Source organism: Micromys minutus (assembly GCF_963924665.1).
Source record: "Micromys minutus genome assembly, chromosome: 15".
NCBI lineage: Eukaryota > Metazoa > Chordata > Mammalia > Rodentia > Muridae > Micromys > Micromys minutus.
The window spans coordinates 41,325,343-41,338,407 of record NC_137984.1 but is presented as its reverse complement, the minus strand read 5'-3'; positions in this window follow the sequence as shown (position 1 = coordinate 41,338,407).

Sequence of the window (13,065 nt, the reverse complement as noted above, 5' to 3'; positions counted from 1 at the left end):
TGCTTTCTCTGCATGTATTCTTCATAGTTCCTATAAGTCTAGTGTCTCTTGAGGCCAGAAGAGGACTTCAGCTTCAAAGGAGTGGAAACTACAGATTTTGTGAGCTACAGTGTGGTTTTTGGGAATGAAACCAGTATCTTCTGGAAGAGCATCCAGTGTTCCTAACCATTGAGACAGCTCTCCAGATATTTCACCTTATTTTTTGAGCAACTTCTCACTAACCTCAATCTCCCAGATTTAGTTAGACTCTCAGGCCATCAACTTCTAGGAGTGCTCTCTGGTTCCCTAATGCTGCCTGGCTTTTAAATAAGAAGAAGGGGTTGAACTCACATTCTACAGCTTGCACTGTACATAAATACTTTGATGACCTAGCCATCTCCTGAGCCTCTTAATGTGATGCTAAGACCAAAGAATAGTGTTGCAATGAAAACTGAAATATGCATAAAACTATTAGTCTTCTCTACAAAATAACACACTTTCTTTCCTTTTGATTTTAGGAAAAGCACATAATAGTATTTCGTATAAACACAAAATCATGGGAAAGGTTACAATGAACGTTATTGAATGAAAAAGTTGAGCATCTGAGCAACTATATAATTAATTTATCTTTTAAACACAGTTTCTTGCATTTTATTATCTCACATACTATCCTATGAAGAGTAATATGTTTAACATAATAGTCATATGATGATGGCAGGAGAGGTAACATTACTCTTGAATTGTTTTCTGTTACTGTTCACCTAAAAACTGTTTATTTGTTACCAATTAACCTTCATCAAATTCTGACTCCCCAATCTATAATATCAGTAAAGTAGAATGCTTTTCATAATTAATTTATCTAGAAAACATGTTTAGTATGACAAAGCCAGCTCATGCAAATCTCAGCTCATTTTGAGGGATAGCTTACCATTCTAGAATTTGCTTATGTTGCAGTTTTGCTTTGATTTCAGGCTGGTACCTATGCAGATACCACATTGAGAAAAACTCACAGTGTTATAGGTATCTATAGTCAATTTCAACAAGTTTTACATTTTCTTTATAAATATAAATGGTTTACTATGTCCCTGCAAGATGAATCAGAGGACAAGTTTCTTGTCACCAAGCTTGAGATTCTGAGATAGAACCTTGGGTACCACATTATGGAAGAAGATAACTGACATCTGCAACAACTTGTTCTCTGATAATCCTATATAAAAAAATGTCCTGAACACACACATACACACACACACACACACACACACACACACACACACACACACACACTAGTAAATAAGAAAATGAGAAAGAGAATGTGAGAGAGAGAGAGAGAAAAAGAGAGAGGGAGGGAGGGAGTGAGGGAGGGAGGGGAAAAGAGAAAGAAAGAAGTAGGGAAGAAAGGAAGGAAAGAAAGAAGGAAAGAAGAATGAAAAGAAGAAAGAAAGGAATGAAGGAAGGAAGGAAGGAAAGAAGGAAGTAATGGAGGGGAGAGAGAAATGATAGAAATAATATAAGTAATGTAAAAGACTTATACATAAATAATATATTACCCAAAATATGTTTGTTGTATCACTGAATCTTGTTATACTACACACTGTGAGCATAACAGTTCTCTGTGTTTCATATTGATTTACATCTACCTTAACGGAATCAAATTATGTGCAGTACAATGTATTTACAAATCTCTAGAAGTTGAATGCTGTTTTTTTCTTCGTTTCATTTTTCTTGTTGCAATGTTGGGGATTGAGTGCCAACTTTATGTATAGTAAGTGAGTCACTCTACATGGTCAGATGTTTGTAAAAATATATTAAGGGCAGTAGTTTGGTGACAGAATTGCTGTGTTCATCTAGAAGTGTCCTCATTATTAGGTCACATGAGGCCAATTTATGTATACTGGCTTTGGATAATGAAGTGCCTTTTCTCAGCTTATTCATTTCTCCCTCTGGAATGCCTGAATCTGTTCTTTGGGCACAGGCTGCACTTTTAAAGAAAGAGGAGTAGCACATAGCCTTCTGAGGCCTAAATTTGAGGTCACTATCCCATACTCTTAGCATTCTTCTGACAAGAACAGCCCAGACTCGAGGATAGAGAAACAGTGTTTACTCTTAGTACAAAAACTGTAAGTGAACAAGACAGAGAATGTAGAAAGAGGAATAATAGAGAACGAGAAAGTATAATACATATTATTTTAAACTCCAGTATAGAGATCTCTAAAACTTAACAAGAAATGTAAATTTAAATGAGAGCTTCATTGATAAATTTAAATTTTGACTATGATTCATAAGGAAGGTTTTACATAACCTAATGCTAGGACTCATGGCCAACATAACTCTTAAGGTCTCACCTTGAGGACCACCCCTAAGTGTGGGGCCATGACCTGTGAAAGGTATCCCGATTCCTGGTCAAGATAAGTACAATCCCTGGGGACCCTAAGAGATGGCAGGTTGCTTCTTGGTCTCCTAGAAGATCAGGCTCCTCTCACATAGGTAGAGCAACCCTCTACACACACACAATCTCATGTCAAGAGGTTTGAGTTCTGTAGATCATGCCCCAAGTCCCTTCTTAACATGTGAGGATGTGACATAGGCTCAAGACAGACCAGTCATACCCCAATCCCTCCTGGCCAGGTGACCACATGTCACATAGAAGCAGGATTACACCCCCAAATATAAAGATGAGGTATTCCCAAGCTCCCAGGCTAACCCAATAGGAAGTAGCTGCTGCAAGATCCTGAACTATCACAAAAGTATATATAAGAAGCCTATCTAAAAGGATGAAATGTTTGCAGAAATTACTCTGTAGACTGTGAGCTTCTGTCATAAGATCTGTAATACTTTTTTTTTTTTTGGTTTGGGAATAGGAGATATGCTCTCCTGAAATCACCACCAGAAGATCCCCTGTACCCGTTGCCAGCTAGTCAGCCTCCTGCTCACTCATCCTGGCCTGACATCATGTGGCAGTGGCAGAAATAGAGGTAGGGCAGCATGAGCAGCTGAGGCAAAAGAACCCATCCCTCATCTCTATCAGGTTCCTCCCCACTTCTCTGGAACATGTGCACCTTGACAGATGAGACATCTCCATGTGAAGCCTCCGGAGCACAGGCCTACAGCTAAGTAATTTATTTTCTGTAAAAAAAAAAAAAAAAAAAAAAAAAAAAGAGTAGTGTTATACTTTCCATTTGTTGGCTCTTAGGTTAGCTATATTTTCTACAAAGGCGTGGAAGTAGTGTGGGTAACAAAGAGAATAGGGAATTTTATTACCATTAAACATCAAAAATTGAAACTTAACCCAGGTATCATTGGTAGACATTCAATAGAAAATTCTTGGAGCTACATAATTTTTGTATGGTTATTACAGAGAACTCATCCATTTCTCGGATGACTCAGAAAATCATGTACTTAACTTTTCTTCTTAAAATTCACCCAAGAAAAGAGATTTTTTTTTTTTTTTAGAATTAACAGTCTAAACAAATTAGACTGTTTTTAAACTAGGGCTGGTCTACCAACATATTCCCATCTAGCACAGAGTTGGGACCAATGGTCTCTAGAAAAATGTGAAAAATAGTTATGGGGGTAAAGATGTCTGATAATGATTTGTCCCTTCAGTTGACAGAGGATAAAATAATAGCAGAGCCCAACTACTTGGTAGAAGATAAATAGCAAGTTCTCCATAGGGTTCTTGTCTTATTTTACTTCTAACACAAAAAGGTAAGAACATTAACATGCCTGCCTCTTTGAAAATGTTTTCTGACATATTTCTCTCATGTTTCAAATGGCTTCTTAAGAACTATAGAAAGTAGTAATCTTACATAGCTTATAATGATGAAAATATTTGCTTCATTGTGAAACTTTCTTCTTTATAGAAAAAAGGCAGCGGCAACATATTTTACAAAAAAAACAGAAGTCCTGAGTGTTATGTTAGTGTTGAATAAACTCAACTTTGGGAAATATTTTCCATGCATGTTAAAAATTCTTAATGGACTTTTCAAAATTTGTTTTCTGATTTTTTTAATTGTTTTTGGAATTTGTCTTGTTTTTGAGACAGTAGAACTCTCCACATAGTTCTGGCACTCTGAACTCTATGAAGACCTGGCTGATCTCAAACTCACAAGAATTCACCAGTTTCTGTCTTCTGATCTTGTAATTAAAGGCCTATAACACTGTGCTTAGTTATATTAATTTTTTATTTTGGTGTTTTGAAGGTCATGCTACTAATTTTAACTTCTGCTTCTGTTTTTCCCCCTAAGAAATTGTATACTTATTACAATATTCAGATATATCATTTAAAATGCTTTATATCTTCAATATTGTGCTTCTAATACCTAATTGCTAAATTAATTCTTTGTAATGTGTATATTGATTTAACATGACATTTGTGACTACTGTTTCCCTACGGAGAATATGGAATACTAAACTCAGAAAATGAAGATTGAAACAGGAGTTAAAGAACACAAATTATATGTATACTTTTTTCTTATTTAGAGAGAGTAACATATGAAACTGTAACACAGGCTTATGTACTGACCACAGAAATCACTCTGACAGATGTCTTTGCTTTCTATCAGTATGGTCATGATGGACCAAACAAGGTAATTTCACACCCTGCTTTGACTAATGAGGACCACACACAGAATGTTGATTAGAACTTCAAATCATCCCCTTTTAGTACAACAAAGGACTCGCTAACAACAATAACCTATACAAAATAGTAACAGTTATAATAACCTATTAAGACAAATTACATTCACCCTTATCACAATGAACAAGTATATACACACTTTTCTCCTGGTTCCTGGAGTAAGTAAGGTTAGTTGATTCTGTACCTTCTTATTTCCTAGAACCATTTAGGGAGTGAAGGCTAGGGCAACACCTGACCAAGACCAATATCAACTTCAAAGCAACCACTTTAAACCACAGCAAACATTCACCACCTACCAAATGAGCATAAACCACTTCCCCCATGTGTTGATGAGACAGGATAGAACCCTGTTAACATCAACCCCAGTCAAAATAAACCACTCATCTGGTACCCTTTGCAAGCCTTAGGCTTCAAAGAACTCCAGCAAGCAGAAAAGAAAGATGGTATATGAACCCTAGACAAACTCTCCTTCAGAACCATGTTACCAACCTAAACAGAGCCCAAGATTGGAGGGATATTTGCTGTTTTTCCCACTAAGCCTGATGTTCTTGGAATGGGAAGACTTACTTACATGTCAGGCAAACTCATGACTGCGGTGACACCCCCTTGGGTTTAAATGAACTCTTTGGCCAAGATTTTCCTACCAGAGCACAGCAGGCAACTCAGCTGGCAGGGTATTATGACCAGGTCCTACCTGTGCTACCCAAGCTTTGGACAAGCTCCCCCTACCCTCAGGGTCAGGGGACCCTAACTCCTCCCCACTGTCTCTCCATCAAAAACCCTGAGAACCCCTATCTGATTTTATTCTCAGAACTAAAATGAGCCCATAAAGAAAAAAGTTCAAACCCACAGCCAGAGACCTCCTTCTTAAAACAGCTGTATGGAAAAGCATGGCTTCTGAATGCAGACTAGCTTGTCAGGGTCTCACACAATAGGTGGATTATGGCAACCTGACATATAGGCACCATATCACACCAGATTACATCTGTTACCCAGGCATTTTAATCAGCAGTAAAAACAGGAGACCATAAAAGCCCTGCTCCAATATAAATCACCCCTAATTCTACAGGCCACTGTTACATTTAATACACTCTACCTTGATTGGCTCTCCAATAAAGATTTCTGAGTCCCATAGTGGCCCCTACCAAGGGAGATGATTAGAGCCCTCACACACCTTGCAGAAGAACAGACAGTGCTACAACACAACCGTCCCTCCAAAAGACCATGTAATACACATGTAATACACAGGTGTTCATTATAAAAAGAGAGCACATGGGGGATGGAGATTATTACAAGGCATATATTCATTATAATGAGAAACCTGGAAGCTTATCCCATTATTCTTTCCTCCCTGCAAAATGATTTTAATTTCAGGCCTACCCTGTAAAGTCAGGGTATGGTTTTCCTCATTCATCTTCTGCCATAACAATAAACACCTTGAACCCATGGACCATTTCCTCTCATTGGGACCTGCCACTGGGTGACTAGAAAGCCTCTGTGTTTTCCTAGTTGTACTGCCATTAAGTGCATGCCTACAGGCAATGGCAGTGGGAACACCCAGATTCCCCCCCCCCCCCACTTCCCCTCTGCCCAGGCAGGACACCTCCTGCAGGCCCCCACTTATTTCTTGGCTCTTCTGCAGAGCAGTGCCCTGTTGAAGAGTTTGAGAACCTGACAGCTTCAGGCTTTGTTGCAGGTCTGAGGACCTCCATCCAGCTCTGTTTGCCCAGCTCCATGCCTCAGACCTTGCTTCCCCACCCCTAGAATGATCCTGCAGCTTTCCACAGCCCAACACCCACTGGGTGGCAGTGTGGGGTAAACACAGTCAAACTTTCCTCCTCCTGTCCCCCAAGAGGCCTTGCCCTATGGCAGAGCCAACACAGTACCCCCACCACCATTAACCCAATAACTGCTTCTTACTCTGTCTGGCCCTTACAGTTATCAAAACTCTATTCTTTCTTTGAGCTTTTCTTCAAATTTGGCCTTTCATCTCTTTCCAATCTACATTCTAGATTTACCAGCCAAGAAAAAATAAAAAAAATAAAAAAGAACGAAGAAAAAGCTAACCAATCTGCTAGAGCTTGTTCTCTCTACCAGAAACACCTAAGACAACCCCAAAATTTTCATGCCCCTTTATTTAAATGTTTATTTTCTCCCTAGCGTTCATGATTTATGTCCAAAAAAAATTCTATTTGTTTAAACTTTCTTTAAGGTTTAAAAGTCATCTAATATACTCCCACAGGCCAAACCAACTACACTGATAGCCATTATTAAATCATTAGCAGTCAGTTTCCATTCATGGACAAGCTGTTACTGCCTATCTCAGATATATAAATAACTTGGTATTTCCTTTCCCAGCCATCCAAAGTTGTCTTACAGAATGTTTTCCAGGACAAAATTCCTAACACCCTTGCTTTTCTAGGATTATAACAACAGACCATGATATGCTCCCAAGCAAACCATCACAGGCTTAACACAGGCCACCCACCATATGCAGACACCCCCTGCTGAGACTCTGCTCCTCTGTTGTGATCACCCTACAGCTTTATCTACAGTTCTGATCAAACGTGCCTGGGACAGCAAAGCTGCCTTCCTCCAGATACCCCATCTGACTGAAGATTCCTAGACATACACTGAGATCCACAGATGAATGTTGAAACCCACAGACTTGGGACTTTCAAGCTACAGATTAACTTTCTTGCCAAAGCCAAAGAGCTACTGAAATTGGGAAAGTTATATGGTAACAAGGAAAACATGATGTCTAGCCAGATTAATCAAATGCTATTGAAAACCAATGTTAATACCCTGAAAGTGTATAACCCATGGAACAATTGCTTAATTTAATAATCCTTTGTCTTCTCACCCCACCCTCATTCCTCATCACCCCTCTGGCTTTGTCATGCTACCCCTCTGGCCTGTTTAGTGTTTTCTTTTCATACTTCAATCCCACCTAAAATTTTCATTACAAATGACACCTCTTTAAAAAAAAAGAGTAAAAGAAAGAGTTATGGGACATTTGGCGGTGAAGAATAGCCTGATTCTCAGTTGAAATAAGTGAAACCCCAAGATGCTAAGAGACTGTACAAAGCTTCATAGTCTCCTGGAAGATCAGGCCCTCGTCTTGACCTAGGTCAAGCTCCAAATCTCTCCTCCACAGGTAAGGTTGTGACCTCAAGTCAAGTAGGGTCAAGACAGAAGCAGGATCACACCCCAAATATGTAGATGAGGTATTCCCAAACTCTTAGACCAGAACAATAGGAAGCTTCTGTTGTCAGACTCTGAACCTGTATATATAATACCAATCCAAAATTAATGTTGTGCAGGAACTACTCCATCATTTGAGAGCTTCTGTTAAAAAAGCTGTAAGCACCACCACTTGGAAATAGGTCTTTCACAAAGCTCCTCTGTACACTGCACCAAAGCTTCTCCCTGTCTCTCTCAGCCTGGACAGCATCTCACAGCATCAGCTGAAACAGAGACAGGAGCAGCACCAATAACAAAGGTTGTAGAAGCAGTCCCTTCTCCCTTCTAGAGTTCCCCCCACCCTTGACTGAACCTACACACCTAGCTGTACCAGATATCCCTGGGTGGAGCCCCTTGGCACCCACTTCCACAGCCCTCCTGGTGAAAGATACCAAAAAAATTGTCATGGGGTGATGTCAAGACTGACCATCACCAATGTCAGAATTACTCATTACCAGTCTCTCCTCTGGGGATAAGCTTTCAGGTCCCACATACCCTGAGCCCAGATACTCTCCTGCTTGACCGAGACCTTAGTGGGTTTCTCCAGGACAGCTCCAATATTTTGGCTCACATCCACGGGACCAGGCTATATTTCCAGGATACCCCCTTGATGAATGCAGAGGTAACATGCTTCACCAATGACAACAGCCTCATTTAAGATGGACAGCGGTATGCTAGTGCAGGGGTAGTCTCAACACTAGGATTATGTGGGCAGAGCAACTCCCAGCAGGAACTTCAGCCCTGAATTGAGAAAATATTTATTTTCTGGGTAATATTTACCCAGACAACCAACATGCCTTTGCCACTGCTTATGGCCATGGGACGATTTATAGGGAAAGAGGCATTCTGATATCAGAAGGAAAGGCTATGAAAAATGAAGAAAAAAAGAGAAATATTTCCCTACTGAGGGCTTTGTGCGGTCCTAAAAAGCTGGCTATCATCTACTTCTTGGGACAAAATAAAGGATCCAATCTCAGAGGTCAATGGAAGGCAAATGATGCAGCCTAATGGATGACCTTAGAAATCAGGGCCATCATGGTCTTGTTTGACATAGATTCTGGAGACCCCATACTCCTTGACCAGCCTAATAATATTAGAGATATGATCTGGGCCAGTAATCTGCCCATTTTTCAGTGTAATAAGGAATGGTAGAGGATAGCAGACTACAAGCTAACTATACTAGAGAAAATGGGACTAAACATACTGAAGAAGATCCATTATTCTTTCCACATGAGTGCCCAAACAATGCAGGATTTAGTCAGCCAGTTTCCCATTGAAATTAGAGATGCCAATTCAAATATAGCTAAAATTGTTAAAAACTGTAAGGCCTATCAATTGACCAATGCTGTTTCCAGTGAAAAGAACCCTGGTACTTGATACCAGAAAACCAAGCCAGGGGAAAATTCAGATATAGTTATTTACTGGTATTCTTAGACACCTTTTATAGATGGACTGAGGCTTTTCCAACAACTAACCATGAAACTTATTAGACAGCATCAAGGATACTACTAAAAAATTCTTCCAGGATATGATTTTCCTAGGCTTACCGGGTCAGACATTTGACCTCCATTTGTGTGCCAGGTAAAGTGGCACACAATAATAAGCTATTATTCTGGGGATTTATTAGATACTTCATTGTGCTTATAGACACCAGAGTTTAGAGCAGGGAGAGATGATAAACAGAATCCTAAATGAGTCATTAACTAAATTGACCTTAGAGATTGACAGTGACTGAGTGACTCTTCATCCCTTTGCCCTGTATAAAGTATGCAACTCCCCAAACCAGATTGGACTCACCCCTTTTGAAATTATGTTTGCTTCAATTCCATACCTTATCCCCAACATACTGGCTGACATTATTGCAGAAGCAGACAATCACCAGTTATTGGTGGTCTTGAGGGGGTCCAATGGGTACACAACCATAATTTGCCTAAACTTCATGCTCTCTGCGAAATAGGCCCACCTCCATAATCCCATGGATTTCAGTTCAGAGAGTAGGTTATATTCAAGAGATATCACCAACTCGTCACTAGAAACTGCCTAGAACATCCCATATGCCATCCTTCTGACCATGCCTACTGCCCTGAAGTTTGAGAAAATTGCCAGAGTAGATTCACCATACTCATTCTAGACCCATTTGCAACTGAGGCAGGATAGGTCCATCAGAGACCAAAAAACAACAATAACAACAACAAAAAAAAAATAAGTGGATCAAGCACTCTTACAACCTTCTGAAGCTCATGTTACAATGATTCTGGTAAGCCTCCTCAATTCATATATGGCAGAACCCAACTCCCATTAGTCCCTTAATCTTTTGTGGACCCTCATCAATAATGTCATAGGCAAGATTTCCAACTCCACTTCCCAGGCTATGCCCCTAGGTATCTGGTCCCAGATCTCTATGTCAGCCACTGTGATTTGGTGTATAAAAAGTAGGGACACCCCACCCCCATAGAGTAATGTCACAAGAATACCTTATAACACATGTTTGGTGCCATGTGCCCTCATCCCCATGAGTAAGATTAATACATGGAGCTGTGAGGATAAATATAATCCTCTTATTATTAGATGCACAGATAATAGCAGGAAAGTACAATGGACTTCTGAAAATTGTTGCTGACTGAGAATTTGTGTTACTGGTAAAGATCCAAGAGTCTTATTTACAATGTGACTTTAGGTTTAGACACTCCCAATTGCTATTGGCCTCAACATTCTGCTAGCTAAACCCCTACTCACATCACCTATTTTACCAGGATGCCAGTCCTACTCCAGGGCCCATGCCCATCTTTCACTAATAAAGACCCAACCCTAGCCATTGGGACAAGACAAAGACTGAGTAATAATAGCCCCTGCCTTCTCTGAAATATGATAGTCCAATCTTTTTAGGTAACCAATGCCCCTAGAGCTGACTAAACTGGGTCATGATGGCTGGGGGATGAGATAAGACCATTCTACTTTAAAGACATAGCTCTAATTGAAAACTTTACTAAAACTGAGAACCCAAATGAGTGCAGATAGTAACAAGGTGAGGCTAGGTGGACTTTACAAGCCATAGAAGGTCAGGACACCTTTATAGGGATAGTCCTTGGGATCTATAGCCATCTTTGTAACCTGACCTACAAGACAAATTCAGGTAATGATAAATACTTATTACCACCCACCAATGCCATGTGTGTGCATGGACATGCTTAAACCATGTGTCCAAGAGGCTATACTGCATCAGAACAAAGAATTTTATATAATTATCCAGTTGTTACCTAGAATCATCTATTACACAGACAAACAAATCCTAGAATTTCTAGGTAGAACCTCTGGTTTAGTCCCCAAAAGAGCCAAGCTAGAAATAATTTTAGCTGTGACTCTAGAGGTTCTCTTAGTATTAGACATGGCCAGCACAGGAACCAGGTAGTTTCCTTGGTGGAAAACAAACATTAGGACGGTCTAAGAAAGGCTGTTGACACTGATAGGGAGAGATGCTCTATCAAAGGAGTCTTTCTCTTCCAGGATTCTCTGGACTTCCTTGCAGAGACAGTACTCTAAAATGGGAGCAGACTGAATCTCCTGTTAATGCAACAGGGAGAGCTGGGTGCTGCCCTCAAAAATATCAAATAAAATAAAAATGCTGTTTTTAAGTTGACATTTCTGGCATGGCCAAAGTGTCCATGGCCAAAGTTAGAAAAGGTCAGGCCTTTCCTAGGGGTCCCCAATGGAGGAGTTAGATAAATGAATGAAGGAGCTGAAAGGGGTTGCAACCCCACAGTAAGAACAATAATATCAATCAACCAGACACCCTAGTACAAAGTACACAGGAGGTTCCCATGGTTTCAGCAACATATGTAGCAGAGGATGGCCTTATCAGGCATCACTGAGAGGACAGGTCTTTAGCCCTGTGAAGTTTCAATAAGCCAATGTAGGGGAACGCCAGGGCTGGGAGATTGGAGGGTGTAGGTAGGTGGGGAACACTCTCTTAGAGGCATGGGGAGGGGGTATATGATAGGGGGATTCCAGAGGGGAAATCAGGAAAGAAAATAAGATTTGAAATGTAAGTAAATAGTAAATATCCAATAAAAAAGACAAAAACATATTAGCTCTATATCACTATAGCCATTAAGTTTTAAACTTCTATTTATTCTCTTTGTTTTTGTGCATTAATTATGCAAATTGAGTGATATATATTTTCATATATATTGCACAACTTTTCTAATTACCCTCAATTTTTTACTTTATTTATTAGCTTTTATACCTTTAACTATTATCAATTATCAGTACCCAATTGCTGTAATGTTTTTTCTACATCCTTGATTAGTTTTCCCAAGAAATTCAAAGCAACATATTTGTTTTTAAAACAAATTTTCATTAATAATTTGAAGAAACACACACACACACACACATACATATGTGAACACAATACTCAAGAGTATTTATTTATTCTCTGTATCAGGGCTGGAATTAAATTCAAAACAAATCTAAACAGTGTGAAACATAAAACAAAAGAAGAAAAAGACAGGCCAAGAAAAATAAAATGAAAAGCCTGGTCAAATCATGGCTCTCTATAGCTGACCGCCTGATATATATCCTGCTGACCCCTCTGCTCATTTTACTTCTGCTACTTACCTATGGCCCCTATATTCTAAACAAATTAGTTCAGTTCATAAGAAAAGAATTTTAGACTATTCAACTTACCTGGATAAAAAGTCATTACCAGTCTCTGTAATGAAGCCTCTGAGTGTCAGGAAGTCCCATTACCAGAGAAAGAGGGGGATGAGAGACTAAATATATTGAGTTTAGACTTTACCGTAGAGAACCAGATCTAAGTTTGAACTCAAGTAAAGGAGGAAAGCAGAAGTTTATGGTGTGACTCAAAGCACCAGCCCGTTATGTTAAAGGCCACCATAGCCCCCAATTCCAATGCCTGTTAAGATAGAAACATTTTCCCTTGCTTTCTATTTTCTATAAAACCTTGTCTCGAGGAGAGGTCAGGGCTTTTTCTGAACCAAAACCATTCTGTGTGTTGGTTGTGAGTCAAGTACAACCTTGAGATTATAAATAAAGACCCTCTTCTGAATGTTTCAGATCACATCCTCATTGGAAGTTAGGGTTCATGAACCCTTCCTGGTACACAACCACCATTATGGATTTTTTCTTATTCTGGAACTACATATTTGCTGTTATTGTAAGATACAGATTGGATTCTTTGATGAGTTTTT